At 40.8% G+C, this 27,787-nt stretch overlaps 1 pseudogene; it reads left to right on the top strand.

Moving 5' to 3' along the window:
- LOC112926893 (large ribosomal subunit protein uL10-like) overlaps positions 1-22,666 on the top strand; it is a 51,543-nt pseudogene extending 28,877 nt beyond the window's left edge.
- The last annotated feature ends 5,121 nt before the right edge of the window (positions 22,667-27,787 follow it).

The following is a 27,787-nucleotide window of genomic DNA, read 5'->3' on the forward strand; positions in this document are numbered from 1 at the left end:
GCAAATCTGTGAATACCACTATCCAATACAGTTTCTCTCCAATGAAAAAGGAAAATAGAGCAATTTAAGCAACCCGAGACTTTTATTTTTTGTCAAGGAGAGGGGCAGCAGGGCTGGTCTGGATGTTTTCTCCATCACCAATGCAATTCCCGTCAAAATCTTTCCCACAAAGGACTAAGTTATTTAAATGGTTATTTGTTGTGTTATCTTATTTATTTTTTAAAAAAGTGGAAATCAATAAATCAAGTAAATTCAAAACTGGCTATTGGAGAAGACCAATAAAATAGACAAACTTTGGTAAGTTTAAATAAAATAAGAAAAACACACAAATAACAACATTTAGACAGGATCAAGAAAGATAAGATATATATAAGGAATATTATTTTTATTTCAGGATAATATAGTACAACTTTGTACCAATAAATTTGAAAATCTGGATATAGGAAGTGATCACCTAGGAAAATATTAACAAAATTAACTCAAGAAGACTTATTAAACTACATAGACCAATAAATGTGGAAGAAATCTTTTTAAGTAGTAAAAGATATGTCCAATGGTAAGGATGCTGGCCCAAGATGCTTTTTATAAGAAAGCATTACCAACTCCTCAAGGAACAAATAATTTGTATTTTATATGAACCATGTAACATTTTTCCCCAGGAATATAAGAATGGCCAGCATAGAAAATTCAGGCAGAAAATCTCCTGATGCAAATTACTACATTAACAAATTAAAGGAGAAAAGAAAAATGACCCTTTCTTTAAAAGTGCTTGATTAATTCAACATTAATTCTCAAATTTTAAGATACCTTATTGAGCAAGGAATAGAAGGAAATTTCTTAAATTTGATAAATGACTTATAGGAGCAATTGATAGAAATCCTCACATTGAATGATGAAATTGAAGAAACATTCACATTAAAGTTGTTCTTCTGCAACTCTACAGTGTTCTGTGCAACCTTTCCAAGGTTAATGACTTGTCATGAGTCTTTGTTTTGAACAATTATCGTACTTTATATGATTGAAGGTGTACAGCCTAAGTCCATGAGGACCACAGATAGAGAAATTCCTTGGGAGAATGAAAACAACAAATATATTTCCAAAAGAAATATTCAGAGTATCTAAATCTTGTGAAGATTGTTTTTTTATAAACCTACTGAAGAAGCTCTAAATGTAATTCTCTGCTATAAAGTCATTGAAAAATTAAAGAAAACACATTTCCCTACATATATTGCTTGACAGGGGTATGAGTCAAATGATAATCAGTACAGTAAGAGGCATTTTAATGTCTCAAGTTCTATAGCAGCTCAGGTTAACTACAACATAAATTTATCTCAACAGACCTAATTCAGGGGAAATGGCATTACAGTAAGTGAATGGATCGTAAGCTCCACAGGCACTGTGCTTTCCATGGAATGGTTTTCATTGCTAACAGAGAACGCTGACTGCATTTGTTTTAATAAAAGTCTGTGACTTGTATACAAGTAGAAGGGCATTTTTTCAGTACATCAATTTTATCTGCTTTGGGATCTAGACTAAAGGCTATAGACTCAAAGAAAGACTACTGGGACTTTCTGGGTCTTTGTGACACTGCATCTCTGAAATAAGTGCTACAAAAAGAAATACACAACAAAATAAATATAAATATTGGATTATAATCCAGAGTATAAAATAAATACCCAGGGGTCAATACTGATATAAATAAATTATTGAATAAATAAATGAGAAGGGAAAAGACAAATCTACCATGCAGAAGAATTTCAAATAATTTTTATAGATACTCTACCCTCAGATGTGGAGCCTAACTCCCGTCTGCTATGTGTGGGCTACAGAAGTGACTTCCTTGGAATGAGTACAGTAAGAAAAAGAGAGACTGGGTTACCCAGGTGATCAAGGTCAACATTACCATTGATTAGGTTTGCTGATACTACATACCCTTCCTACAAGGTGATGAGAATGGCACCTTACTCTGAGGTCTTCCTTCCAAGAACTTATAACCCCAGTCTGATCATAAGAAAAACATCAGATAAATCCCAATTCAGAGATATCTAAAAAATACCTGACCACTACCCCTCAAAACTATCAAGGTCATCAAAAATACAGGAAGTCTATGAAACCATCATAGTCAAGAGAAGCCTAAGGACATGTGATGTCTAAATGCAATGTAGTTCCTGGACAGGATCTTTTTCGACAGAAAAAGAACACAAGGTAAAAATGAAGAAAATCTGACAAAGAACATATCAACAATGGTTCCAAAATTATGACAAACGTACCATACTAATGTAGGACATTAGTAGGGCAAACTAGGTATGGGGTTATGCGGTTATGGGAACACTGTACTATCTTTATAGTTTTTCTATAAATCTAAAATAACTAAAATCAAAGTTTATTTTAAAGCAACACAAAAAGAAAATACAGAGAATTGACCTATCTTCTTTTATATTCATTTCTGTAACAGCACCCAGGATATGAAATGATAAAGTAGAGCCATGGCATTCACAAGTTTAATACTAATTAGATACATGGTTAATAAGTTAGCTGGGTACAGAATTTTAAATTGGATATCATTTTCTATCAGTTTTGAAGATGTTTCTCCATTGTCTTCTAGCTTCCGTCACTGCTGCTGTGATATTGACATCATTCTAATCTCTCATTTTCTAAACACTCTATAAATTTGTAGAGTGCTCTTACTGTTCTGCTGTCCTGAGATTTCATGATGGTGAACCATTTTGCAAGGAACTATATGAATCGAATTCTTCATGAAAAATTCATGCCCTTCCATTCTGGGTAATTTTTGTATATTAGTTTGTTGATTATCTCCCCTCCATTTCCTCTATTGTCTCAACTAGAATTCCTATTATTTTAGACTTTAGGTTTTCTGACCTGTTGACCTAATTTTATCTTATTTCTCTTATTTTCCATGTTTCTTTTCCTTTTCCTCCACTTTTGAAAAATTTCCTCAGCTTGATATTTCCACCACTGAGGTTTGGAGGGAATTTTGGGGGTTTGGGGGAATTTTTGGTTTGAGGGATTTTTCTCGTGTTTAGTGTTCTTTTTTTCTTTTCTAATGGTTATTCCATTATTGCTTCCTATGTGATATCTTCTATTCTCTGACATTTTAATTGATAGTTTTTAAAACGTGATCTTATTTCTGAATGATCTGGTGTTTTACGTTTATTTGTGTCTCTCAATTTGTCATGTAAGAGGCTTTCTTCTGATGCCTGGTAACTCTACCTTGTCTCACACATCTATGAGTGGCATGTTAAAAGCTGATTAGAAACTGGAATATTATTCAGACTTTTAAAAGGAGTAAATTGGGACACTTGGGGGGCTCAGCGGTTGAGCATCTGCCTTCGGCTCAGGGCATGATCCCGGGGTCCTGGGATCAAGTCCCACATCGGGCTCCCTACAGGGGAGAACAATCACCTGAATGCCTCACCTACAGGATATGGGCCGGCTGCCAGCTTGTGAGGTGTGCAGGTAAAGACAATCAGTGGCTTCACAATTGAGTATCAAACTTTAACTCTTTCCCCTGCTTTCAGGATGGCCTCTGTCCTCAAATGTACATGAAATCCTCCAGTGACTTTCTATGTCACCTTCTCCAGAGAGCGTAACCTCAGTCTTCAGGATGTGAAAGAAGCAAGCCATCAGACAGCTCTGCGGAGGTGGATGTAGACCTGGGGAGCCTACTGCTTCAAAATCAGACCATTCTCCTTTCACTTGCTCAGGTATCAGCTCTTGTTGATTCAACAGTGTAAATCAATCTATTATTACTCCACTTCTTCCATTGCCAGCTTGGGATTCGGTTATCTTAAGTCTGCTCAGTCAATCACCATGTTTCCGTCTGCTTATCAGTTTCCCAAATTCCGTTGTTCCTCTCTTGCTCTCTTGTCCTCGCATGCTTACGACTTTAAAAAAATTACTGTTGTAGAAAGGTTTGGGTTTTGACAAAGGAGTGGTAGCTGTTGTACATCTTCAATCCACCATCTTTACCCACAGAAAGTGGTTTGTTTCCTATAGTTTTGGATTCAATTACTTGTGTCAGAGATGAGGTAGTAGGAAGAGCAGATTTAGGTTGACCTGAGATTTAGATTTACACTTTGGGCCCAGCACTTTCTTGTTGTGTGACTATAAGTTAACTAACTAAGAGCAGGAGATTTAGGTTGACCTGAGATTTAGATTTACACTTTGGGCCCAGCACTTTCTTGTTGTGTGACTATAAGTTAACTAACTTTTCTTATTTCTTATTCACTAACTTTCTAACTTTTCTTAAGTTTTTTCTGTTTATAAAATGAAAGTGCTAAGACATGGACTTATTTGAGGATAATGTGAAAAAAAATATGAAAGGCATATGTAAAATAATATATGCAAAGCTTATGTGAAACAAGACTTGTCTAATAAATATTAAGTCTTTTTTCTTGTGCAAGATAAGTTGTTCAATTTACCCTCTGCTAGCAATTGTAACATTCGGATAATAACCTCATTCTGAGCTTACTCTCTATAATGATGCCTCAAATCACCTACTAGCTATCCTCTCCTGGCTGACCTTGTCAATCCAAGGCCCTCGCCCTGATTATGACTTTCAGTCTCAGCTAGGTGCTATGTCATTTCGTTGGAATAAGTGCAATTTTTTTGTATTTTTTATAAAAATGAATGTTTTATCGGGGCACCTGGGTGGCTCAGTGGTTGAGCATCTGCCTTTAGCTCACGTGGTGATCCCATGGTCCTAGGATTGAGTCCTGCATTGGGCTCCCCCCATGGAGCCTGCTTCTTCCTCTGCCTATGTCTCTGCCTCTGTGTGTGTGTGTGTGTGTGTGTGTCTTTCATGAATAAATAAATAAAATATTTTTTAAAAAATGAATGATTTATTTTTGAGTCCTTTGTCAAGTATACCTTTACCTTATTATGACACTAATATTTCCAAAATTTCCCTTAAGTAAAACGGGTTTATGTTAGATATCAAGATTTCAACTAAATACATTTGAGCCCTCAGTTTTGTTTTTTATTTTTTCATTTCCTTGGAGGTGGAGAGCCACTGGTTATTCTCCTCCACTGTAATTACATTTTCTCCCAACCTACACAGGGATAACATGCCAAAACCACCTGCAGCAAAAACATGCCGACATTTTACAGTGAACTGAGACAAAGCATTGCTCCATACAGAGGCAATCAAGAGACTTAAAACACAGTGGCTTAGAAGCTTTATTAAACTTACTAATATTTCTGGAGTACCTATTATGTTCCAGGAATCTCCCTAGGTACTTAGGATACACAATGCAAAGAAACAGATTTACCTAAAGAATGCTTGCCCTCATAAAGCATATATTCTAAAGGAGGAGACAGACAATAAACATAACTAATAAGCAAATTTTAAAGTATATTTTTCAACAGAGCAGTGAAATAAGGATAGAAGAACTGTTGGAAGAAGAAATACAATTTGAATAGATTGAACATTTCTAATGTACTTGAGGGATCACCGATGAATCAGATACAGTTGTTTGCTGTTAGAGAAACCAGCTCTAAACAGAAGATAAATATATTAAGTGGTTATTAAAGAACTCACAAAATTGACAGTAACACTGGACAAACTAGCTGTAAAAAAGATAAAGAATCAGGGCAGCTCCAAGGCACGGGGAATTAATCAGCATTCTCATCACAATACCACCACTGGAATGAATAATTCCCTACCATCTTGAACCTTTCTGTATCATTCCCATCAGTAACGGAAATTCCGTAAGAGTCTGATTAATTTAGCTGGAGTCACATGCCTACTCTTAGTTGGAGATAATCCCCTAAAGGTAGAAAATTTCTAGAGGGAGAGATAATTCTTCAAAAGGAAATTAACTACATACTGTAAGATTCCAACTTTATGACATTCTGGAAAAGGCAAAACTATGGAAACAATAAAAAGACTTGTGGTTGCCAGGGGTTGAGGGAAGAATAAATAGATGGAGCACAAATCTTTAGGGCAGTGAAAATCCTCTGTCTATAGGATACCGTATGATGGATGCATGTCTAAAACCACAGGATGTACAACATCAAGAGTAAACCATATTGTAAACTCTGTACTTTGGGTGACCAGAGTGTGTCAGTGTAGGCTCCCCAACTGTAACAGCTATACCACGCTGGTGGGGATGCTGATGAGGGCGGCTCTGCATGTGTGCAGGCTGTGTGTATGGTATATGAGAAATCGCTATACCTTCCCTTCAATTCTGCTGTGAATCTAAAACTGCTCTAAAATTTTGACTTTATTTTAAATGAATTAAACAATAAGAAAAAAAGAAATGAGTGTGCTTACGCTAAAGTAGGGGAAATGAGAGACAGGCAACCAAAACATAATACATGTATGTCTACTACCTCAAGCGCTGCTCCAGGGTTTCTGCATAGAAATAGCAATCTGGTTGAGAGGAAGCAACAGGTCATTTTTCTCAATGCTGCATTTAGATGGCAATCACCCTGCTTTGACTTACAGTGTATCATTATTTGGGTAGTTCTGAAGGGTAGCTGAAAAGTATTGACTACATTAAACCTTTCCAGGCCACATGTTGGTCCCTCTACTCATTACAATCCCAAAGACTCTCCCCGATTGCTATTATAGTTTGCTTGACCTTCTTCTGGGATCCTCAGTAGGATTAGTCTGGAAAGGCCCACCACACAGACTCATGGTACTATCACGGCCTTTAGAAATAGATCATAAAGTACATCCTAGACTGAACAATAATTAGCCAAATGGATGACTCTTTACATATGTTTAATTATCCAAGCAAATTTCAGAACTTTCAAAAGGCAATTCTGAGCTAACATGTACTGCTATATAAGCAGCAACACGGATCTGAATCCCCCCAAACCTCCATATGAAGGCAGACAATACAACTACATAACAAAACCCAAAAAGCAAAGACAATATTTACAAGAAAACTAAGTGTTTTCTGTAACCTGCCAGCCATGGTTGTATTAGAATTATCATTTTAAGATGATTCTGCATGTAGATAAATCTAGATGATTCTGTATGGAGGATAAAGCAAACATGTGATGATAGGATATTGTGATTGCCCCATCCCTTGTGTCCTTGACAACCATGATTCCCAATCTCAAAGGAGATATAGTTTTAATATATAAAAACATAAGCAAAAATATTGCATTCCTGAATTTCAGTTGAAAGTATCATTATAGGGGGGCACTTGGGTGATGCAGTCAATTAAGCCTCTAACTCCTGGTTTTCGGGTCAGGTTGTGATCTCAGGGTTGTGAGATCAAGCCCCAGGTCAGGCTCTATGCTCAGTGTGGAGTCTGCTTAGGACTCTCTCTTCCTCTCTCTACCCCTCCCCTCAGCTCATACACACTCTCTCTCTCAAATAAATAAATCTTTTTTTTACAATTTTTTAAAAAATAAAGTATCATTATAGGAGTGCCTGGATAGTACAGTCAAGTGACCAACTCTTGGTTTTGGCTCAGATGTGATCTTATGGTCATGATACTGAGCCCCAAGTGGGACTCTGTACTCAGCACAGAGTCTGCTCGGGATTCTCTCTCCCTCTCCCTCTGCCCCTACCCCTGCCCCCACACACTCCTGCACTCTCTCTCTGTCTCAAATTAAATAAATAATTTTTTTAAGTATCTGTGAATTCACACTGAGGCTTCTATCTTTAAATACATATAATATTCTATAATATATAATATAGTAATATATTGAATACATGCATACATATGTCTCATAAGTGTTTGTATAAATATATGTGTATATAAAATACACATTTAATTTTTTAGCTGTGTTAACTGAAAAGGCCTAGGAACATGTACCAACCCAACAGCAATGAGCACCCCTCACATTTGGATGTGGTCTTGCAATTCTACTTCCCATAAGAGAAATCAGGACTTCTTGGAGAAATGGCTGATTCCAGGTTAGGAGCAGGAAACGTACTGGGTGAGTCTGGAAAATGTTGTCAGTAGTAAGGAAGTTATCAATGACCAGTAGGATAACGTCAAAGGAACCTGGAAGACAACCTGAAGAAGCCCCCACTAGCACAAAGGAGAGTGCTTAATAAGTATTAAGTAAATAAATGCACCAACTTTATATTAATGTATTTCTGGGCTTTTGTTTTGTTCCAAAGCTCTATCTCCATCAAGAACTTATTTAGGGGGATCCCTGGGTGGCTCGGTGGTTTAGCACCTGCCTTTGGCCCAGGGCATGATCCTGGGGTCCCAGGATTAAGTCCCACATCGGGCTCCCTGCATGGAGCCTGCTTCTCCCTCTGCCTGTGTCTCTGCCTCTCTCTCTCTCTCTCATGAATAAATAAATTTTTTTTTAAAAATTAATTAAATAAATAAATAAATAAAAATACTATGATGTCATTCAAATTCCATTGTTTATAAATTAATTTAGGGGCAGCTGTCATATGGTACTGGGTAACCTCATCCATCAACAGAGACTGCTTCTCAGTTATTTAGATTTTCTTTCATATTTTAATAAAGTTTTATAATTTTAGATTTTATAAAATTTATCATTTTAGAAATAATATCTTAAGTACCTTTTGTTAAAGGTACTCCTAGATTCCTTATCATTTTTCTTGCCATTGTCTGTGGGATCTCTATTCTAATTACATTTTCTAATTGCTTTTTGTCTCTGAATAAAGTACCATTAGCTGTTTTATAATTGCATTGTATCTAGTAAAAGTTATTGAATTTTCTTATTGGTTCTAATTCTCTTGGATTGACAATCATACAATCTAGGAATGCCAACCACCTGTTCCCCCTTTTCAATCCTTACACCTGCTATAGCTCTTTCTTGTGGCATGCGATAGCAAAAGATTCAGTATAACATTATACAACAATCATTATCTTGTTACATAAGTTAAAGCAATACCTCTGTTATGGATTTTCCCAATGTATTATATGGATAAACTCTTGTATGAAATGTATATATAATCAGATTAGAAGATGAATTTAAGTTGGAATCCTCTAAAATACAAGCAGCCTGTCTTTGTTTAAATGTCAAAACCAAATTCCCAGCACTGAAATCTGAAAGTGCTTGAATGAACTGTTTGACACCTAAAAATAAACTATCTGTAGATCACAGCTCTTCTGACATGAACCGCAGTTTATCACTTAGAAGTCTTCAAATATATAGTTGAGATACAAAAGAGGATATTCTTCAATCATCCTAAATAGACCCCAGACAAGCAACACTTTTGCCAAGCAGAGTGTAGTCTGTTTTCTTCTCAGATGTATCACCACTAAGCATGATACTTGCTGCGAGTTTGATAGATTTTTTTTTTTTTAGCTTATGGAGAGTTTCTGGTTTAAAATTACATTTTTTTTTAAAGATTCTGTTTATTTATTCATGAGAGACAGAGAGAGAGAGAGAGAGAGAGGCAGAGACACAGGCAGAGGGAGAAGCAGGCTCCATGCAGGGAGCCCGACATGGAACTTGATCCTGGGACTCCAGGATCACACCATGAGCTGAAGGCAGATGCTCAATCACTGAACCACCCCAACATCCCAAAATTACATTTTATCTAATGTTAACGTCTTTTATTCTTGGAGTAAAATCAACTTAGATGGGATACATTTCATCATGATAAGCACTTGCAAATTTTGTTTAATGGCATTTTTAGTAATTTTATATCTATGTTCATAATTTTCTTTCCTTGTATTGTCCCAATATATCTTGTTTTATAATCAAAGTTATACAAATATCATAAAATAACTATGATCAGAAAATTCCTTTTTATTTATTGCAATAATTTGTATACAGGTAATCTGTTTCTGGAGAGTTGTTAGAATTCATACTTAAACTATCTGGGCCTTTATTTTGACTTTTTTATATGGAATGATTTAATTTTACTCAATGTTATTAATGAATCTTGGCTTGTTCCAGCATCCAATTTGAAAACTTTTTTTTTAGAAAATTGTTCCTTTAAAGTAAGTTTTCGGGTAGCCCTGAGTGGCTCAGCAGTTTAGCACCACCACCTTCAGCCCAGGGTGTGACCCTGGAGACCCAGGATCAAGTCCCACGTCAGGCTCCCTGCATGGAGCCTACTTCTCCCTCTGCCTGTGTCTCTGCCTCTCTCTCTCTCTCTCTCTCTCTCTATGTGTGTGTGTGTGTGTGTGTGTGTGTGTGTGTGTGATGAATAAATAATTAAAATCTTAAAAAAATATAAAAAATAAAGTTTTCAAATGTACAGGAAGACTATTATTGCTCATGGTAATCTCCAAACACTTGTTTAAATCTATCATGTAGTTACATCTTCTCCCCATCCCCCTAATATTGTTTTATTCTGCAATCTCTCTTCCTAGTGACATATACATATAAGTATTTCTTAATAATGTTACTGGAGAATTAAATTAACTGAGTCTTCCACTGAAAATGTCTTTACTTCACACTTTCTTGAAAGAAATTTTAGTCTGATAAAGAATTGTAGGGGACGCCTGGGTGGCTCAGTGGTTGAGCTTCTGCCTTCAGCTCAGAACGTGACCCTGGGATCCCAGGATCGAGTCCTACGTCGGGCTCTCCACAGGGAGCCTGCTTCTCCCTCTGCCTGTGTCTCTGCCTCTCTCTGTGTCTCTCATGAATGAATAAATAAATAAACAATCTTAAAGAAAAAAAAGAATTCTAGGTTAATAGCTCCTCTTAGCTATCCTTTCGGATAGCTGTCCTTCGGTTTCTTTTTCTGGTAACATGAAATCTGTTGTCAATCTAACTACTGTTCCTTTATGAGTAATCTTTTTCTTTCAGGTTGCTTTGAAGATTCTTTGGTGTCTTTGATGATGTGAAGTCTTACAATAATATCTCTGATTGAGAGAAAGAAATTTAAAAACTAGAAAAATGAAGGAGCTATATTCGACTAAAACAAAGGCAGGAAATTTTCCAGAAGTGATGAAAGGCATGTTTCCTTAGATTAAAAGATATATAACAATGTCATGAACATAGGCACCTGGGTGGCTTGATCAGTTAAAGCTTCTGCCTTCAGCTCAGGTCATGATCCCAGGGTCCTAGGATGGAGCCCTGCATCAGGCTCCCTGCTCAACGGGGAGCCTGCTTCCTTCTCCTTCTCCCTCTGCTGCTCCCCCTGCTTGTGTGCATGCTCTTGCTCTCTCTCTCTCTCTCTCTCTCTCTGTCAAAATAAATTTTTTAAAATGATTTTAAAAAGATAGTGTCATGAACAGAATAATTATAAATAAATCTATACAGAATATCTAAAAATACATGAATATCTAAAAATACATGGATCTAAAGGTAAGTATGAATGACAAAAGAATTTAGTAAGGTCACAAGATACAAGATCAATATTTTAAAATCAACTGTATTCTATATGAGAAATAAACTGTAGAAAAATGTAATTTATACTAGCATCAAAAAATATCAAACACCTAAAAATAAATCTAACAAAAGTTGAGCAAGACCTCCATGCAGAAGTACCATGTGCATGATTTAGAAGACGTGGTCTTATTAAAAACATCAATTCTCTCCGAATTTAAGGTAGCACCAATCAAAATGCTAGCAATTAAGGATAAGGTAGGGAGAAACTAACAACCTGATTACAAAATAGCCAATATCTTCAAGAAAAGAAACAAAGTAGAAGGTTTCTCCACTACCAGTTATCAATACATGAGACAAAGCTACAGAAATCAATTAAATTACAGGTACAAGAACAGACAAATGGACCAATGGAAAAATTAAGTCTAGAAATATTCCTAGACACTTAGAGTAAGCCAATTTACAATAAAGGTGTCAACCATAATACTGTAGAGAGAGTGATCTTACCAATAAATGGTGCTAGATCAACTGGGGGGGAAATGTTATCTCTACCTCATACCACATACATATAAACTTCTCCAAGTGAATCACAGACCTAAACGTGAAAGGCACTGCGCTAAACCTCCCGTAAGATTACAAAGGAAGGGGCGCCTGGGTGGTTCACTTACTTAAATCCCCGACTCTTCCTTTCAGCTCAGGTCATGATCTTGGAGTCTTGGTCCTGAGACCAAGCCCCAGGTCAGGAGCTATGCTCAGCAAGGAGTCTACTTGGGATTCTCGCACTCCTTCTCCCTGTGCCCCTACCAACCTTACCCCTTAAAATCAATCAATCAATCTAAAAAAAAAAAAAGACTACACAGGAAAATGTGTTCTTGATCTAGCTCAAAGATTTTTTTTCAAAGGAACACAAAATTCACTAAGTATAAAGGAAAAGATGAATAAACTAGACTTCGTTAACTTTGTAGTTTCTATTCATTAAAAGACACCATTAATAAGAAAGTGAAAAGACCAGCAAACTTGGGGATTATTGCCATTACTATTATTATTACTGATGCTTTGTCTTTTGATACCAGTCTCTCTTTCTCATTTTCCACTTTATATAAATAATTAAATTTCCTCCGGTTGTCTGTTACCATGTCAAGTAAAAAATACCTAATCAGACTATTAACCAAGTTTGGACTTATGTTTGGAATCACCTGGACATTAAAAAAAAATACGCTATATGATACTGTTCATTAAATGTGTTTCGGAAGAACCTGGAGAGCCCAGCAAAAATACAGACCATAATTCTTAAAAACAGTTGAAACTGAGGCATAAGATACTAAGTTGCCTAATGGTGTGAAAAAACATCTCATTCATATTAAAATTCTTTGAAAAGAGAAAATAACCTGCAGTTTCAAACATGAACTATAAATTAAAAGTCATAAAGGCAAACAGTATAAATTATATAAGCATTGGTTTGTGATGGGGCTGCTTGTCATGGGGGCAAACCCTATGAATTGTGCTCCAAGATGAGTAGCTGCAGGGATTTATTCATTTGATGATGATTAAAGGTATTCCCTGACTGAAATTGAGTTTACCAGCTAGAAAGGAAAATTTAAAAGACAATTGCATTGTTGTTATTTTTCTAAAATGTAGTTTTCTTGCTATTCTAATTTTCCATAATCTATAGTGATACCATTCCCTGTATCACATTTTGCTCACAGTGCATAAATCAGACATCATAGTCACCCCTAGGAGTCAGATTCTTTATTTTGACTACATAGGTGTTTCATAAATTTTACTGAAAAGGATACTTCAATGTAAGTGACTTTGGTTAAAATTAATTATCACTTAATATCCACAATAATGTAAAAGCAACACATTATAGTTATATAACTATATAACTATATAGAGTTATATTCCATTATAGTCAATTCCGTTATAGTCAATATTGATATTCTTTGAAGGTTTAGTATTTCTGGCTAAAATATATATGGAACAGTCTTATAAGTTGAGACTTCAAGACAGAGAAAAATGAATTATGTGAAATGAACCAAAACACCTTTATGGAACATAAATATACACACACACACCATATACAGTCCTCTATATATACGATTTGTATATTTAGAATCAATTACTATGTATATAACTGCACTGTCTACACAGGCCAACAGCCCTTTACACCATCTTGGGAGATGTGGGCAATAAATTCCTTCCAGGTAAGGTGCTACTAGTAAGTTTACCTTGAAGCCAATCAGTAAGTTCCTTCCTACTTCTCTTCCACAGCAATGGAGGCAAGAAACTAAATAGACCTACTTAATATACAAAAGATGTACCCTGCTTTTGAATGTTACTAGTGGAGAAAAGAAGCCATACTTTCAAGTCTTTAAACATTTTCTTCAGATACCTGGATGGCTCAGTCAGTTAAGCATCCGACTTGATTTTGGTCCTGAGATCAAGCCCCATGTGGGCTCTGTGCTCACCAGACAGTCTGCTTAAAATCCTCTTCCTCTCCCTCTGCCCCTCCCCCTGCTCACACTTGCTCTCAAAAAATAAATTTTTAGAATTTTTTTTCCTTTCACTACTCTACACAGCAGTCTCTAGTCTTCATATGTCATGTCTGCCAATTGCCCCAAGTGAATATAAACCTATACCAATTGTTTCGCATAAAGATAAATGCAAATACCTTCAACTCATACTGCCTAGATTTAAATCCTAACCTATCAGTGTTCAGTCACCTGATTTAACATCCCTTAGTATACTCATCTATAAAATGAAGGCAATAATAATAATATCTGGGACCCCTGGATGGCTCAGTGGTTTAGTGCCTGCCTTCGGCCCAGGGCATGGTCCTGGAGTCCTAAGATCGAGTCCCACATCTGACTCCCTGCATGGAGCCTGCTTCTCTCTCTGCCTGTGTCTCTGTTTCTGTCTCTGACTCTCTCTCTGTGTCTCTCATGAATAAATAAATAAAATCTTTAAAATAATAATAATAATAATATCTTTTTCCTAAGTTCATTATTGCAAACTGACCTAAGCCAAATTGGCCATTCAACAATCATCAGTTTCTTTTGGTAAATAACAAAAGCATCTTTGATAAACTCCACAAAAAAAAGTAAGGGGGACTATTTTCCCTTTATCCATAATTTCCTTCTGGGTGGAGTGTTATAATGAAATTACACCTTAAGTAAAATTCAATCAAATGTATCAATAATTACCAGCAAGTAAACACAAAAAGGCCACATGGTCTATTGTTTTAAGTTTGAGAAAGGTCCACTGTGTCCAAGCCCTCCAAATGAGGAAAAATGGTTTTACAGTGGGTTATGGAATGGATCCATACAGAAGCCTCTATTGTTTACTCGGTAGATACCAAGTTGAGATCTATTTTATTACCTTCTAAGTGGAAGTTTTTAAAAGTCATGAACCAACAAAAGAAAACTCCAAATGGGACACCCTGGTGGCTCAGCGGTTGAGCGTCAGCCTTTGGCTCAGGGTGTGATCCCAGGATTCAGGATCGAGCCCCGCATCAGGCTCCTTGCGGGGAGCCTGTTTCTCCCTCTGCCTGTGTCTCTGCCTCTGTCTCTCATGAATAAATAAATAAAATCTTTTTAAAAAATAATAAATAAATAAATATGGATTTGATGTGAGAAGAAATAGGAAGCCATTGAAGAGGTCTAGCTGGAGCCATTTTGGTTGGAAAGCTCAACATGAATGAGTATATCCTAAGTTGAATAACTGCGCACCAAAAAGTCCATGTCCAAATCCCTGGAACCTATGCATATGATACCATACACTGCAAAGGGAACTTTGAGTATGTGATTATGTTAAGGAAATTACCCTGAATTATTCAGCAGGACCTAATGTAATCAGAGGTGTCCTTTTTAAGAGGGAGGCAAGAGGGTCTGAGCCAGATAACTGTTTATCTGCATTAACAGAAGAATAATAGTCAGATTGAAACGACTCTGTTGGCCAAGGGATGCAGGCAGTCCCTAGAACCCGGAAATGGCAAAGAATTGGGTTTTTGCCCAGTGAGACACATTTTGAGCTTCTTATGACCTCCAGAGCTATAGTACATCATTTTAAGCCACTAAATTGCTGGAAATTTGTTATACCAGCAATACAAAACTAATACAGGGCAAACAGTGAAAGCCTCAACTTAGGAAAGCTAGTTGCAAGGCTTTTCCTGTGTATTGTAGAGGAGACCCACTAACAGAATTGTCAAGGTCTTGTCCCATCAAACATACATGTAATCATTTGTGCCCCCCTTTTCTCTCAAGGACTGCATTCATGACATAGCCAGAGAATTCTGTTTCTGTAAGAAAGCTATTATCTCAAGTTTACTTGTTGCCAGAAAGCTCAAAATCGTGATAGAAACCAACTAGGCATCGCCATCAGAAAGGATGAAATTATTGAACACTGCATCTGAAACGAATGATGTACTATATGTTGGCTAATTGAATTTAAATTAAAAATAAATAAATAAAAGTATATATACTTTTAGAACTCAAGATCTTGTTCACATGAATATGCTTGGGAAGTTACAGATTATTTTAGAGAATTCAAAAGTGTCTAGCACTGAAGAGAAATTATACATGCAGACTATAATCATGCAAGAGACTTCAAACATGTGACTTTAAATTTTAAGTACAAAATTACAACTGAGAGGATTTAAGCTGTCTTTGATAGCTCTCTCTCATAGTTTAAAAAGAGTCTAAATTTTAGTTACATGAGTCTACAAGAGTGGAACAGATTTTCATAGCTGAGCCCAGAACTTCAAAAAGACACCATATCACACAGAAAATGTAAGCATGTTTGCAAATATCTTTATATATGACATGACTTGTTTTTCTGATCATCATAAATACTGAGCATAGGAAAAAACACACCAAAACATTCAATGTCAGAGAAAATTAGCAGGGTTGCTTTGGCTATAGCTTCTAGACTAACGGTCTTACCTGTCACTTTCACTGGGTAATCAGAATTTAATGATACAAATAGCGTGACAAATCTCTCCTCCCATTTGGCCTCAAACCCCACCAAAAATGAAGCCTGAATCTAAATTTTAAAAGAATGAAAAACCATTCAGCACCTTCTAGAGAACAGTGGAACTTATTAGGACAGAGTCAATGTTGGAATGGCAAAGTAGTGCAGTGTTCTAGAACTCGAACAATTGATCTCAGTGACCCCCCATTCCATGTTTTAAACATACTGTAGTTATGTGTCAAGACTTGGACAAAAGAAGATGGTGACCAGAGGTCTACTGTTGCTGAGCTGTGATATAACAATCCCAAGAAGGATCACTGGGCCTAGAATTGAAATTTTTCATGTCCTTTTACTTAACCCACATCTGGTTCCTGACCTGTTCCCAGCCATATTGAAATGATTAAGTGAGATGCTACATGTAAAATACTTATCACAGTGCTTGGTACAGAGTAAGGGTTCAATAAATAATAGCAATATGAAATTAGGTGATGACAATAATTATTGGCATGGAGACAGAAGACTGTATCTGGGTGTTGAATAAACTAGACTTTCCCCAACAACCTCCAGAAGGAATGCTCTAAGTATAGAGGGAAACTTCCATTACGGCCATTGGTTCCTGGACCCCAAATGAGTTCTTTCCTAAGCTAAATGGCTACCCTAAATACTATAATAATTGAACCACTACTATCCCAGGACTTGAGAGCTGGTCCAGGAGAAGCTTCCAACTCAAAGGTTGCAGGAACTACACACCTACCTTCTAATCTCTTTCACATTCACGATGACCCAATACACGTGATAAACACGAAGATGCATGATCCAGGGTACCCTTCAAGGAAGAACTTCCCCTAGTGACCAGCAGACAGTCTCCAAGGGTTGGCTCTTTCAGAGTCTGCCTCAGCTGCAGAAAGCTCCTTCACTGTAGACAATGTCTATTCAGTGATCGAACAAGGTGGGGGTAACATTCTGGCTCAATACAGGACAACTTTGATAGCAACTGGCCTTGAGTTGGGCAAGGTTTTATCAGACCCACATCAAAATCCAACTTTTTCTTTGCCCATTCTTGCTTCCTTCCTCAGGTGTTAATCCCTAAAATCTTTGCATCTCAACCGGACTCTCAGTCCCTGATTCCAGAGGATGCAACCTGAGACAGTTAAGATGCTATGATGAGCAAAATAATAGTCCCCCCAGAGAAGCCCACATTCTAGTCCTCAGTACTTGTGAATATGTTACCTTACTTGTCAAAAGGGACTCTGCAGATGTGATTAATTTAAGCATTTAAGGTAGAGAGACTGTCCTAAATTATATAGGTGAGATCAGTGTAATCATAAGGATCGTTATAAGTGAAAGAAGAGAGTCAAAGAGTCAGAGTCACAGAAGAAGATGTGACAATGGAAGCTGAGGTTAGAGCAGTGTGGCTGCTGGAAGAGAGGCAAAAACTAAGGAATATGGGAAGCCTTTAGAAGCTGGAAAAATTAAGGAATAAATTATCTTCAAGAGTACAAAAGAAATGCAGCCCTGCTGATTCTTCACATTTTAGCCCATGAGATAGATTTCATATTTGCCTCCAGACTATAAGGTAACAAATTTGTGTTGTTTTAAGTCCCTAGGTTTTTTTTTTTTTATTTTTTTAATAAATTAATTTTTATTGGTGTTCAATTTACCAACATACAGAATAACACCCAGTGCTCATCCCGTCAAGTGTCCCCCTCAGTGCCCATCACCCATTCCCCCCCACCCCCCGTCCTCCTCCCCTTCCACCACCCCTAGTTCGTTTCCCAGAGTTAGGAGTCTCTCCTGCTCTGTCTCCCTTTCTGATATTTCCCACACATTTCTTCTCCCTTCCCTTATATTCCCTTTCACTATTATTCATATTCCCCAAATGAATGAGAACATACACTGTTTGTCCTTCTCCGATTGACTTACTGCACTAAGCATAATACCCTCCAGTTCCATCCACGTTGAAGCAAATGGTGGGTATTTGTCATTTCTAATGGCTGAGTAATATTCCATTGTATACATACACTACATCTTCTTTATCCATTCATCTTTCGATGGACACCGAGGCTCCTTCCACAGTTTGGCTATTGTGAAGTCCCTAGGTTTTTGATGATTTGTTACCCCAGGAAATGGATGAAAATTCTGGTACCTAGAAATAAAGTGCAGCTGGAAAAAACAAAAAACAAAACTCTGAAAATGTGGGAGTGCCTTTGGAACTGGGCAATGGACAGAGGCTTGACAACTTTTGAGGATCGTGGTAAAAAGCCTAGATTGCCTACAGACTGTCTGTAGAAATACGGATGTTGATTCTGTTACTGAAGTCTCAGAAGGAGGAGGGCAACCATGCACAGAAATATATATATATAGTCTCAGAGAATACCTAAGCTGTCATAAAGAGACTGTTGGTAGAAATATGGACATCAAAAGTACCACTAAGGAAATAGGAACATATCACTGAGAACTAGAGGAAAGCAGATCCTTGTAAAGATATAGTGACAAAAAGCGTAAACGAACTGTATCCTGCAGTTATCTACAAAGCAAACTGATAAATGATGAGCTTGGATATAAGGCTGAGATTTCCAAGCAAAGTGCTGAAGGTGAGGCCGGGTTTCTTCTGGGTGCTTATAGTAAAGTGCTAGAGGAAAGAGGTTAAAGGAAGAATCATTCAGCCAGAGAAACCAGGACTAGATGATTTGAAAAACTCTGAACCTATCCAGATATCAAAAGACAGTAAAATCAGGAGATTCACTTATTAGGAAATCATGCTCTGGAGAGAAAGCAGAGGGTGTGGCTGAACAACCTTCACAGTGCTCAGAAAGTCCAAGCATTCAGTCCCAGGGAGTTCTCTGAATAGATTAGGTACATAATTAATGGGTCCTCTCAATAATCTCAGCAGAAGTCAGGAATGAGGACCAGAGGTTGAGTTATCCAAGAAATATCTGCAAAGAAGCTTCCTATCTAATGGAGTAAATCCCCATGACATACATGGGAGATCCACAAGGTTTTTGAGAATATTAAGCAGTAGAAACACTGGCAGCTTGAATTAAAGGGGATGCAGAGAAGATGAAATGAAAGACAGCTGCCAGATTCCTAAAATTCTCCAAGCAGGAAACAGACTGATAAAACTTCACATCTGCAAACACCTGCTCTCCTTCATAGAGACAGAAGGATGACCAAGGCCATAGCCTCCAGCCCAGGGGGTAAAGCTATGAACCACAGAAGTTTGTTCACAGGCCTTGAAATTTAATGTGTGCCCTGCTGGGTCTTGAAGGAAGGGCGACTTCTTCACTCTTTCTATTTTCTCACCTTTTGAATTAGAACATCTATGTCTGTTATCTCGTGTTTATCCTATCGTTGTACTTAGGGAGCTGGCAACTTGTTTCTTGAGTTCACAGATGGAGATAAATTGAGCCTCGGAATCACCCAGAGCCTCACCTATACCTGATGAGTTGTGGGACTTTAGAGCTGATGAGATCTGTGAATTTCATTTAATACAAAACTGGGCTGATACTTTTTGAGGTGTTGGAATGGGAATGAACGTATTTTACATCTGGACAAAAGTAAATCTTCATGAAACAGAGGGTAGGATATGTTAGAGTAACGGACCCCAAAGACATCCATATCCTAATCCCCAAAACTCGTGAATATGCTGTTTTATATGGCAAAAGTGATTTTGCAGATCTTATGGTGTTCAAGGTCTTCAGATGTAGGGCTTATATGGATTATTTGGATGGACCCATAAGGCTTACACCCACAACAGAAATGAATGCAAGGATACTTTTTTAAAAACACTCTGAATCGGAGAGCTTTGTGTTAAATACTGCTGTGAGAATAACTGATTGTGGAATACAAGTCACATTTTTTTTCACAGAACTGACTTCACACAGTAAAGCACTAAAACCTAATAGACGCATACGATTAATTAATAGATCATACCTAGACAGAGAGCCTGTGTGTATGGGAGACTGCAGTTTCTTACCCCAAGTCAATTCTTGCCACCTCATCACCAGCAAGCACCATATTACCTCAGGAAGGAAGCTAATCACAAAGCTGAACATCTCTCTGGAGGGGTTGAACTCCAACGTCTAAGAGTAAAGAGGAATCAGAGGCCAGCTCAACATGGAATCACTGTCAAAACTCCCAGGAAAATCGAGCAGCAATTTATCTTCCTCTCCTACCCAGAACACCAAAGCCATAGTGGAGGGTAGAAAAGGAAAATATTTTTTTTAAAGCTGAGTAAAGTAACTTTGCTTTTTCTTACAGTGCAGGACAGAGACATGGCATTTGTTTGCATTTTTTTTTTTACTCTAAGCAGGTCTTGGCAATAAACATCTGGAAGCTTGTCCACTATAAATTGTTTGGTTTCTTTCCCCCGTTTCATGAGGCCATGGTGATATCATACCCTTGGAATTCCTCCTTTCATCTGCTTCCTTTCCACTGACAGTTCATAAAGGATGGGCCACACTGGCAACGAAAGCTAAGCAGTCGTTTCTTAAAAATACCACAAGACTTGAGGCTCTACGTAGCTAAGAGTGAGTACCAGAGAGAGAACCTGTTCTCGGCTGCAGTGACTTCAGCTTCCCGGAGCTGCACTCAAATGCCCATGAAGTCCTATGAGACCCGACCTAATACTTGGGACATTCGAGGGGAAAGGTCTAATAACCAGTTGGAAAAATTGCAAATGGGCCTTTTTCCCGCTTTTGTTATTCTTCCTGAAAATGGCTGCCATTTATTGCTTCTATATGGCGGGCCCAACTCTCTTTGTGCACTTTCACATACACAGATGCACAGATACTTTAGACGTTACCGCCTCCGCTTTATACATAAGAAAATTGAGGCTGAGGGCAGCCCGCGTTGGCTCAGCGGTGGAGCATCTGCCTTCAGCCCAGGGCCTGATCCTAGAGACCCGGGATCGAGTCCCATTTTGGGCTCCCTGCATGGAGCCTGCTTCTCCCTCTGCCTGGGTCTCTGCCTCTGTGTGTGTGTGTGTGTGTGTGTGTGTGTGTGTGTCTCATGAATAAATAAAATCTTTTTTTAAAAAAAAAGAAAATTGAGATTTAAAAACCTTAACAAATAGGTACCTGATCCCCACTTAAAGAACCCAGAGGCTGGGGATCCCTGGGTGGCTCAGTGGTTTAGTGCCTGCCTTTGACCCAGGTTGCCATTCTGCAGTCCCGGGATCAAGTCCCGCGTCGGGGTCCCACCGTGGAGCCTGCTTCTTTTTCTGCCTCTCTCTCTATGTCTATCATGAATAAATAAATAAAATCTTAAAAAAAAGAAAAGAAAGAAAGGAAGAAAGAAAGAAAGAAAGAAAGAAAGAAAGAAAGAAAGAAAGAAAGAAGAAAGAGAAAGAAAGAAAGAAAGAAAGAAGAAAGAAAGAAAGAAAGAAAGAAAGAAAGAAAGAAAGAAAAAAAGAAAGAACCCAGAGGCAAAAATACAACACACTGGTCTGTCTACTCTCAGAACCCACACTCTTGATCCCCACTTACCTACTGTTTCCCTAGTTCATTTCAGTATGAAAACCAAGTGGGTGGCTGAGTCCGTTGTGCCTCTAACTCTTAATTTCTGCTCAGGTCATAATCTCAGGGTCGTAGGATCGAGCTCTGAGCTCAGGGGGGAATCTGCTTGAAATATTCTCCCTCTCTCTCTCTCTCCCTCTACCCTTCTCCCCACTCGCCTCAAGTGTACCCTCTCTCTCTCTCTAATAAATAAATCTTTAAAAAACAAAAATAAATTATTCAACAGGATAACATTTTATTATATTAATTATTGAAAATGTTCCTTCCAACTTCCCATTGACCCTGACCCTTCTCTGCATCCAGAGTTCTGCAGGACTTTGGGCACGGTCATGCTATAAGCAATCAGAGAAGAGTCCCTACTGTGCCTACCTGCCCACCCACCAGTTCAGTTGTAGACACAACAGGCTTCAGGAAGGGATGCTGGATATCGTGGTATTTCCTTAAGAAGGTGGCCTGTGTCATGTCCCTCTCTTCTGAGTATATCCCAAAGCGCCCAGATTTGTAAAGGAACTTGAAAGCAGAAGGCACCTGTGCCTTTGTCACCAAACATAGCCGAGGGAAGTGGCAAGTGTTCTAGAGAAGCCCTCCAGGGCCTTCCATGATAAATGTGGCACAAGAGTAGAGCAGCAATGGCTACATAGGCAGGGCTGAGAAAGCCAGAGTAGGATAGGAAAACCTCTGGATGTTTCCCCCACTGCAGGAGAGGGATAGCAACACAGAAGAGAAGGCTTGCCGCCGAGCATCAGGCAACGTGGCTGTCATTTGTGGGACAAACTGACCGGAAAGAAGATCAACGTCATCCTCCTAGGCATCCAACCACAGAGACGACAACCATGGACCAGTTCCCACCTCACCACCACTACTTCTCACTCACGGGCTTTCACTACTTGCACTGCTGTGCCAATGCCGGTGCTGAAACCCAGAACTGACTAAGAGTATCTTGAATTAAGTTTCCGACTTACGGCAACGTGAGATTACTCTAAATTAAATGATATTTAGTTTCAGATATCTAGTGTAATAGAAACGCAAATAGAGATTATATTACGGGGCAGGGGCATAGGTGAGGGAAATTAATTTTCCATCTACCCTTCTGAGTTCTTAGCTGAGACCCTTGTAATAAAAGACAGATTAACAAGGGAAAAACAAACAGAAGTTTATTAACGTGGAATCCATGCCCAACACCAGGAAAAAAAAAAAGTAATTCCTCAAGATGGCTCAGAAACGAGGATTAAATACCATATTAATCGGGAATGGGGAGGAGGCATGTAGCCCTTTTAGGGGAAAGTAAATCATTTTTAGGAAAGATAAATGAGTCCTTAGCAGAACACATAGGAGGTATGATGATAGTTTGTGACAAAGTCCATCTGAATATGATAACTTCTAATTCCTCTCCTGTGACAAGAGTCAATAGTCCTTGGCTGACGAAACTCAGCGAGATTTATCACAACTGGGTTCCTTTTGGAAAATGTGTCTTTAGGCAGATAGGAGAGTCTAGAGAAAGCCTCTGCCTGCATTTGGTGTTTTTCAAGTGCCTTCAGCTCAAAATAATCAATACACCGTAGCAGCACATTTGGGGTGGAATGTCCTGGACTCCAACTGTCACATTTTGGACTAGCATAATCTGCTACCCTTCGAGGGAAAAGATGACATTTTCTTGGATACCTGACTTTGTAACCTAAGAAATACACATAAACAGTAGATGATCAAAAATTAAACCATAAGTATAAATTGTAAGAAAATACTGTGTGTGTGTGTGTGTGTTTTACTTTTGATGGGAAATTTCCAATACTCACAAAAGTAGAACAAATAGTATAATGAACCCCAGACCCAGCAATTATCAAGATGTCATCACTCTTGTTACATCTACACATACATATACACACATTTTCTTTCTCATATTTTATAGTGAATTATAGGCATCATATCATGTCATGCAAAATTCTTCCATATGTATCTTTAATGGCATTTAAAAAGGGCTTTTTAACATCACCAAGATACCATTATCACACCTAATAAAATTAACAACAATTCCATGATATAATACTTAGTCCCTGTTCAAATTTCCCTAGCTGTCCCACAAAGATCTTTTTAAAGCTGGTTTGTTTCTTGAATCAAGATCCAAACAAGGTCCATAGGTTGTATTTAGATAATAGGTCCCTTAAGTCCCTTTGAATGTGTAACAGTCGACTCTCTAAATTCTGTAGTTTTTAAATTTCAGGTACACATGTAACCACGTCTGTGGACTAAAATGAGCACTAAATTCAAAAGTTTGTGGGCGAGGATCCTGCTCCATCCAGCAAGGACCAAGAATTCATCCACAGGGGTCTGGCTCCCTCTAGTGCCTGTTCACAGAGCAGCTGTCTCCCAACTCAAACTGACTAAAACAGGAAAAAAATCCGGATATAAATAGTTCCATGCTATGACCTGTGGCTGTGTGTTTCCTACATGGCACTACTCAAGGGCAGAAGGGGAATTAGTTTCGTCCTCTTCATAATGGAAGGTGACAGGTAATGCCAAGTCGAGAGTCAGTTCCTCACGATATTTCCTATCATGGAAGGTGTCATCATCCATCATTCAAAGTAGCATCACCATCATTTCCTCCAGAACATCTGGCTGCCCTATCCATGACACCCCTGTTTTAATAGCTCCTTTATTTCAAACTACTGTTACATATCATTTATTACTGTATTTCTGGGGGTGCGCGGGGATTTCTCTAAAAGTAAGTCGATGTCGTAGAGTTGCTTTTGTCATTGCACAGGATGATGAACGACCGAACGGAAGAGAGAGATAAAGTGAAAGAAAAACACATACACAGGTCACAAAAACTCAAGGCTAGGCCACAGCACCAGGTAGTAAGAAAAGAGGGGGCATAGACACTATTACATATAATTCACATACATTAAATTAATCTGTTTAAAAATAATGATTGATTATACAAAATGTTATGATTGGCGTCTTAAAAAAGAAAGCAAAGGCAAGTAAAGACATACCTAATTAAGCAAGCCTTGGTTGCCCTGAATGATTTTCCCATGTATGAGTATATGGATATGCCTGCATTTCCTGCCAAAATGCTTTAAAGATATCTTCGTTATTTATGTTCAAAAAGTCTTATGTCTCTGTCACAGATCATTTTTTAAAATGCACTCCTGAAAGAAGTAAAGGTGAATAAAAGTGAAAGGGAGGCAGAGTATCAACTGAACCCCATCTCCTAGATGCTGGGTGAACCTCCCAAGGTCCCTCGTAAGAAACTTCTCAGGGTAGCAGTACCTTGGTTATTCCAGACTGGTCTACACGCCTGAGAAATCCTCTCAAGTGTGTCAGAACACGAACTCCGGAAAACACTACCCCCTCGAATTCTTCACTAAAAGCCAAGCTCAACAGCAAAGCCCCTACAGTCCTGATTAAACACTCAATCTGCAGGCTGGCTTGAGCCCGGCCTGGACTGGCCAGACCTGACCTGGCCTGATCTGACCTGACCCAGCCTGACCTGACCTGACCCGACCTGGCCTGACCCGGCCTGGCCTGGCCTGACCAGACCCAACCTGGCCTGACCTGACCTGACCTGGCGTGACCTGACCTGACCTGACCTGGCCTGACCTAACCTGACCTGGCCTGGCTTGACCTGACCTGACCTGGCCTGGCCTGACCTGGCATGACCTGACCTGACCTGGCCTGGCCTGGCCTGACCTGACCTGACCCGACCTGACCTGAGGTGACCTGGCCTGGCCTGGCCTGACCTGACCTGGGGGGGCCATGTTGACCTGCCCCTCCCCCCAGGGCACCTGGGATGTAACAGGGCCCAGAGAGGCTGTTGGCAGGTTACCGGGTCGGGTCAAGGGCCCACCGGCGGGGCAGCTCAGGTCTCGGGACAGCGTGGGTTGCTGCACCTGGCAGGGGCCCCGGGGTGGGCTCCGGGGAGGGATGAGCTAGGGCCGGGCACTCCGAGGCCACCTGGAGCCGCCCCGCCCCGGGGTCACTGCACCGCGCCCTGCGCCCCCCGACTCCCCCAGGCCCGTGCCCCCCCTCCCCCGCCCACCTACTCCCCTCAGGCACCTGGGCCCCCAGGGAGCCGTGTCTCTGCAGCCCGTGCTCCACCCAGCGGCGCTCCGGATCCAGGCCCAGTGACGGCCCAGGGGGCACGGGGAACCGGGAAGTTAGCACCCAGGGCCCCTGCAAGGGCGCCTTCACCGCCAAGGTGCCAGGCCCCCGCGAAGCGCTGCTGCAGCACGGGGGGGTGGGGCATGCTCCTCGGGGAGGGCGCCCCAGGGGGGAGGGAGGGCGTGGGGGGAGGGCAGAGGAAGGGGGAAAGAGGGAGGGGGGGGGCGATGGGGTGAGGGATGCGCACCCCGGGGGCGGGGGGCTACCCCAGCTCCGCTGCCGCTGGGCTCCACGCCCGCACCCACACGCGTACACCCGCACCCGCGCGCCCGGACCCACACCTGCACGCAGGCCCACGCCGGGCAGTCATCTTTCTTCACCTGCAGACTCCCCGTCCACTGCCCCCCCCCCCCCCGACCCCATGCACACCCCCACAGCGGCGAGCAGCCTCGGGAGAAGGGCAACCACCTAGAACGGGGTCGGGCCACGAGGAGCCCTCGGGAGGCAGCGCCGACCTGCCCGGGTTCTGCCCACGCCGCTTCCGGAGCAGAGGCCCGGCCGCCCCCCCTCCTCGGCCTGTCCCCCCTCCAGGCCCCCCCGAAGCCCGTCTGCTCCCCCAGGCCCGTGCCCCCCCTGCCAACCTAACCCCCCAGGCCCATAGCACCCCCTGCCCACCTGCCCCTCCCAGGCCCATAGCACCCCCCTGCCCACCTGCCCCTCCCAGGCCCATAGCACCCCCCCCCGCCCACCTGCACCCCCAGGCCCATAGCACCCCCCCTGCCCACCTGTCCCTCCCAGGCCCATAGCACGCCCCTGCCCACCTGCCCCTCCCAGGCCCATAGCACCTCCCTGCCCACCTGCACCCCCAGGCCCATAGCACCCCCCCTGCCCACCTGCCCCCCCCACCCATCCGCCTCCCCCCCACCTGTCCACCCCCCCAAGCCCGTGTCCCCCACTGCCCACCTGCACCCCCCAGGCCCATCTGCCCCCCAAAGTGCATCCCCCCAGGCCCATAGCCCCCCCTCCAAGTCCAGGTGCTGCGGGCCGCCGGCTGCCTCGCGGCCCCTCGGGCGGGCACCGTGCTTCCCAACCCGCCGGGCGCCCCGCTGCTCCCAGATAGGCTCCGTTTCTGGAGATCTGAGCCTGCCTCAGTTTACACGGTTCCCTGGAGCGGCGCAGCAGGATGGCTCCTGGGGCAAACAGGGGGCTCGCCAGGCTTCTCTCCTTTGCCCCGACCTTTCTGCTGGGTGTGCATCCCTGGGGCTTCTAGAACTGGAAAGAGGGAGGACCCCAGGGACTAAAGGCCTCACGGTGGCTAAAAATAACGATGGGAGTCGTTCATTTAGATATTGAAATAGAATGTAATTTCACCTTACACTGCATCGTGATAGAACCTAGGAGAGGACCTACAAGGGCCGAGAGCAGTGCCTGACATACAGCGAACTGCACAGATGCCCCACTGCCCAGCCCTGCCCTGCTCGCAGCCAAACAATCGGGTGGAAGCTAAAAACTCCAAGAATCTACTCTAACCTGAGCCAAGTCATCCTGGGGAGGAAAGCTAGAGTCAAGTATGCCTTTAACACAAAGGCGTACTCGGCCTTTAGGGGATCAACAGGTAGAGTCACCTATTGTCACAAAAATCACCCCAAAAAAATCACTCTCTCTTCCCCCAGAGATGAAAAACATGAAGACACGATTCTGATATCCTGTGTCGCAGGATTATGCAGTGAAACCGTGAACCCTGCTTCAGCTCTACCTCTGTACATCCAGGGAGACCACTTCTCTTTCCCATCTTGTAACAAGAGAACAAGTAGCACCTTCCTTACCGCACTCCTCTTATTATTTATAAAGGCCCGAAGCAAAAGCAAAGGCGGTGGCATAAAGAATGGAGGAGAGGAAACAAATGCAAGGGCTTGTATGGAGATAGACCTCAAGATGCTTGGTCATTGAGA

This window comes from Vulpes vulpes, chromosome 5 (assembly GCF_048418805.1).
Source record: "Vulpes vulpes isolate BD-2025 chromosome 5, VulVul3, whole genome shotgun sequence".
In the NCBI taxonomy this organism is placed as follows: Eukaryota; Metazoa; Chordata; class Mammalia; order Carnivora; family Canidae; genus Vulpes; species Vulpes vulpes.